This window comes from Macrobrachium nipponense, chromosome 6 (assembly GCF_015104395.2).
Source record: "Macrobrachium nipponense isolate FS-2020 chromosome 6, ASM1510439v2, whole genome shotgun sequence".
Classification (NCBI taxonomy): Eukaryota; Metazoa; Arthropoda; class Malacostraca; order Decapoda; family Palaemonidae; genus Macrobrachium; species Macrobrachium nipponense.
In genome coordinates, this window is record NC_061108.1 from 118,551,921 (window position 1) to 118,558,105 (window position 6,185).

A 6,185-nucleotide genomic window follows, 5' to 3' on the forward strand; every position below is an offset into this window, starting at 1 on the left:
TCACCTTCCCGGGAACCAATAAAAACTCGACCTACCGGAGAAGTGCTCTGACCGTACTGGAGAGCCCGCAACACGACGATAAAAGGAGAAGGACTCGCCAATGGCCTATTACGGGCTGCTCTGTGAGCAACAACAACAACAACCACTGGAATTCAGTCCCTCAGCAGTTATCGCTTGATTAATGTCCCTGTCGATCAGGAGGAAACGTCGCGTTAGAGAGAGAGAGAGAGATGGAGAGAGAGAGTAGAGAGAATTGTATAAGCAATAATAAATCAAATGACTCAACCGAATCTTACCATGCCCTTTGGTGCGTTGCTCGCCAGTCTAAGCAACAACGAGAAAGCCGTCATCAGAAAGATAGAGAAGACTCTTTATAAGATTAATAGTGCTGAAGCAGCAGTTATCTTTAACAAAATATTATTATTATTATTATTATTATTATTATTATTATTATATTATTATTATTATTATATTATGATTCACAACCCAAGAACAGGTCAGGGGATACCATTATCAAATGAAGCTCATAGAGAATGAGATGCAATTACTTCAAGAAAAAAAGAAAATAGAAAAAGGACTGGAAATGTCACATGGTGACAAATGAAAATAGCGAATAAAGGAAAACGTAAAAAAAACGAAAAAAAAAAAGAAAAACATCTCTATCGAACTCGTAGTTAATAATAAAACGAGGGGGGGGGGAAAACAACATTAAAGGAGGGATGAAAATGAGATAAAAGTCGGTACAAATTCTAGAATGACAAATTCTCACAACAGAATACTGACAGCAATTTTAACCTTTTTTTTTTTTTCAAAATGCATTCGATTTTTCAGAGAAGCTTCTTGGGCAAAATAATGGTTCTCTTAGTTTGTTCTTTAAGGAGGCATTTTCGATTGTAGTAAATAAAGAGATGAATAAATAATAAATGAATGAATGGATGAATAAATAAGAAAGAAATCTTTCAGTACCTAACAAAAGAATCTTTTTAAAAGCAGTTAAATATCAATTATAGTTTATGGATTTATATATGCATTTATTTATTTGTTTGTTTATTTAATTTACTAGGAACCTTTTCGCTTGAAGCTAGCCATCGTTCGCATTTGTTCCTCATCAGTTAAAAGCATCGCCTAACATGACGTCTTTTGCAATCTCTGCAACATAGTCCTCATCAGCAGGGTCATCGTATTCCAGATAATTATTCATTTATTTTTTTTATTCGTTTATTGACATATTTATTTATTTGGCATCATAAGATAACGTCATTAGTGAACCCAAAATGTTCACTAAACTTCAATTTACTCGTTTCCTACACGCCACTCCTTTCTTGTTCCTATGTTTTGCTAGTTTCAAGAAATGGTCGCTTAAAATCGTGTTCATTTATTCGCTAATCTGAACTAGAACTCGGGAGTTTTGGTGGTGAATAGTCCCGTATTGTCGTGGTGATGGAATGGTCCAAAAGAGTCCTGGTACCTTTGTAGTCTCCCCTGGAGCCAGAACCATTCATGTGGGTAATTCAACTATTTGCATGAATAGATGAAGTATTCATAGAAATTGCCGTTAATAAAGAAAATAAATGATTTGGCTAAACTTTTTCACTGTCTCGTCCTTTCTGGCACTATTGAACTTAATCAGAAAGTTTTAAATGTTAGGGAATCACAGAAAGCACAGAAAATTTAATGCCACCTTTTAACAAAGTATTTAGACTTTGTGTTCTCAGTATATTGTGAAATCCGCTAGGTAATCAACCGAAAAATTAATGGCATGATCTAATGTCTGAGAGAGATGGAGGATAGGGCACTATCCCCCATCGGATATAATGTATCTATACTACTGTACAAAACACACACACACACGCACACACACACGCACACACACACTCACACACACATATATATATATATATATATATATATATATATATATATAATATATATATATATATATATATATATGTAATATCACATATATATATATATATGTATATATATATGTGTGTGGTGTGTGGTGTGCAATGTATATATATATTAGTTATATTATATTATTAATAATATATATATAATAATATTTATATATAATATCATATATATATAGATATAGATATATACACACACATACAAACATCTCTATATGTGTATATATATACATATATATACATGTATATGTATATAATATATATATATATATATATATATATATATATATATATATAGATATATATATACTATATGTATAATATATATATATAGATATATATATATATATATATTATACATATATTTCTTAATATATATATACACTGGCGTATATTATATATGCTATATATACAAATAAACGATATATACTTAATACTATATATACATATATATATATCTCCTCATATCTTTCCATGCACACACAGAGCCTCGCTTTCCCAAACGACTTAACACATTAAAATTCATTTCATCGACTTGCTTTGACGAGCGCCCTCCAGGAACTAGACCCAGTTAACGTATATCCGTGACCCATTTGCAGCATATACCAGATCAAGGTCATTCCAGGCAGCCGTGCAATTTGCTGGCTTTAATCTCTTTAGAGACAGTTTTGCCATAACGCGAGTGGTACGATTTTTGGCCCTAGATACTCGTTCGAAGGATATCTGAGGGTCAGTTGCTTTCCATGTGATATTTATAATGGATCTCTCTCTCTCTCTCTCTCTCTCTCTCTCTCTCTCTCTCTCTCTCACGGTTAAAGGCGCTTCACTGTCCGTCCAGATTTCTGGGTTCCTAGGTTCGTGTCCTGGAGCCGACGAAATTATTATCAACTAAAAATTCCCCTTCAGTTAACGTATATGAAAATATATTAATTCTGAGGTAGAGCAAATTAGATATTAAAGGACATTTGCAGCTTAATGCGTATGTATATATATATATATATATATATATATATATATATATATATATATATATATATATAATATATATGTATATACATACATATATATATATATATATATATATATACTATATATATATTATATATATATATAGATATATATATATAGATACTATATATATCTATATATATAATATATATATATCTATATATATAATTTATATATATATATCTATATATATATAGTATAATATATATATATATATATATATGTATATATATATTTTAGAGTTCGGTGGATAGGCCGATAGAATTATTTGCATACATGTTCAATATCAGTTCCATTGGTCAAAAAAAAATAGCATAAAATAAAAATATTTGTTATTTGTCTGATGGAAGCAACTTGATATTTTCCAGAGATTCCCTCCTTCTTGGAAACGAGCGAACGAAATGGCACAAGTTTCCAGAACAATGAAACGAAGTAACGAGCTGTTAGTGGTATTAAATTCAGATAAAGTGATAATATGGAAAGAGAGACATCTTAGAAGTAAATTATTGTACTTAATAAGGAAGGAGAGCTGCTTGGTCAGCTGTACTCAACTGATTCTGAAATTTTAAAATTGCTTTAGGAGTATAATAATAGTCTTAATCTAATTTCCAGCACTGCAGAGGTTTCCAGGAGTTCTGTGGTGTGCGATGCAAAGGCTTTTATGCGATACTTACTGTTTTAACTGCATCATAGGTATACAATAACAGTGTCTAATTAAATATTAATAAACACAAATGAACACACATACGTGGTCACACCCATTTATATATATTTCCTCGTCTGCTTATTGGCCTTGGTCTGCTTCTTCCTTACGATCAGTCTGGGATCTACAGCCATAGGTATAGTGAGTCTGATAGTTCATGATCGGGCCTGGCAACCCAAAAATCAACATTAGCGCTCCAGCTAATTTTAGGGAAGATTAAAAACCGATGACCTGATTTATTCGTTTCCTCGAGTCTTTGCTAATCCTCTGAAAGAGAAGTCAGTGACAACGCTCCAAATAATCCTGATCTTATTTAAGTTTCGCAAAACCACGAAGGAAATTTTTACCCAGGGTCGGGATTTATTGGGAAGAAGTGAAGAGGAAAAATTGAATTATGACGGGAGGGATTTCCGTGTTCTAGAAGCGAGAGCTGTGTGTTTTTACCTCCTCGATCCACAGAGTAAACACGTAAAAAATGCGTCGAAGTTTCCGCGGCTCAGTCAAGTTTCTTGCACATCATAAAAGATAGCCACCGAAAATAGATCTACCTTATGGTGGTCTCGGTATAATGCTGTATGAGCCGCGGCCCATGAAATTTTAACCACGCCCATGTGGTGGCCTGACCTATATCGTTGCTAGACGCACGATTATGGTTAACTATAACCTCAAACAAAATAAAGACTACTGAGGCCAGAGGGCTGCAATTTGGTATGTTTCATGATTGGAGGACGGATGATCGGCATACCAATTTGCAGCCCTCTAGCCTCACTCATTTGTAAGATCCGAAGAAGGACAGCAAAAGTGAGGGCAGTAAAAAGTGCAGACGGACAGACAAAGCCACAACAGTGGTTTTCTTATTAGAAGACTAAAAGGAAATTTAATAAACCCCATTCGATGAGAATAGACGAAGTTCTGTAAACGAACTGTACAGTTCCTGTTCTAGGTCAGTGGTTCTCATTCAGGGGGGAAGTCACCCCTTGAGAAGATTTCAGAGCTTCAGGGGTTGAATTGTGACCACAGATTAGCTGGCTCAAACTGGCTCTAGGACCACACAAAACGCAGTGTGCATCGGTCCACACTACTGAGAGGTCACGCTCGGCTTTCTCTCCGTTAACTTGTGTGTATGGGTTATAGTAGATTCACATCAACCGTGCATTTGATGTCTAGGCCCGTCCCTTACGACGCTCCTGATTGGCTGTTGATAAACCAGTCACAGGGCTGGAAACTCTCAGTCTCTCGAGAGAGTTCACAAAGGCAGGATGTCTATCTCACCTCTCCTGAGGATACGTCTTTCAAGAGGTGGAACAGACATCCTGCCTATGTGAACTCTCGAGAGAGACTGAGATTTTCCAGCCCTGTGACTGGCTTATCAACAGCCAATCAGGAGCGTCGTAAGGGACTGGCCTAGACACCAAATACACGGTTGATGTGAATCTACTAAAGTATTTTGTTGCATATTATTTCTGGAATTCACCTTTGGAGGCAGACAATTTCAGAAAAAGGGGGAAGTGGAAATCACATTCTGACATATGGTGAAAGGCTGCAAGTCCAAAAAAGATTGAAAAGCACTGTTCTGGGCAATGAAAATCAGGAAGGGAGGGTATAAACATTTTAGTAAATTCATCCATTTTTCTTGTTCCTGAAGGTCCATCTGGTGAAATTTTAATAGCAATAAATAGCAGACAATTTTATCATGTGGTTTCTAATGTCACTCTTTCAGTTTCATCTTGGTGAGGAGTCTTGGTCTCCTCTTTCATCGGTCGTATAACATAATCACATCCTTTTCCATCTGATTGGATAATATGAAATTAACGGATCCAACAATAATAAAGTATAAAAGTTATATATATTTACCCTTTTTTACGTATACAATCAAGTTCCACGCTGGACGAGTGGTTATCGAGCTCGGCTGCCAATCCGGTGGTCCGAAGTTCGATTCCCTGCTCTGCCAACGCACAATCAGAGGAATTTATTTCTGGTGATAGATATTCATTTCTCGATATAGTGTGGTTCGGATCCCACAATAAACTGTAGGTCCCGTTGCTAGGTGACCAATTGGTTCCTAGCCACTTAGGAAATATCTAATCCTTCGGGCCAACCAGAGGAGAGCTGTTAATCAGCTCAGTGGTCTGGTTAAACTAAGATATACTTAACTTTACGTATACAATCTCATCAATTGTACATACATGACCAAGTTCTGAAATGCTAACATCACGAATGAATTATATATGTATATATATATATATATATATATATATTATATGTGTGTGTGTGTGTGTGCGTATATATATATATATATAATGTGTGGTGTGGTATTATATATATATATATATATATATATATATATATATATATATAAAACGTCTGTCACGGGAATAAGACATGGAGTTATACAGCCATGAAGAAAGTGAAAATCTTTCGCAAATAGCCTAAGCCTCGAAGGCGTTATTGTGCCCTAGAGTAAAGGCAAAAGGTCATGCTGTCCTGTTATTTCACTTTCTCGTGGCCATATACGTACACTCTCTCTCTCTCTCTCTCTCTCTCTCTCTCTATATATATATATA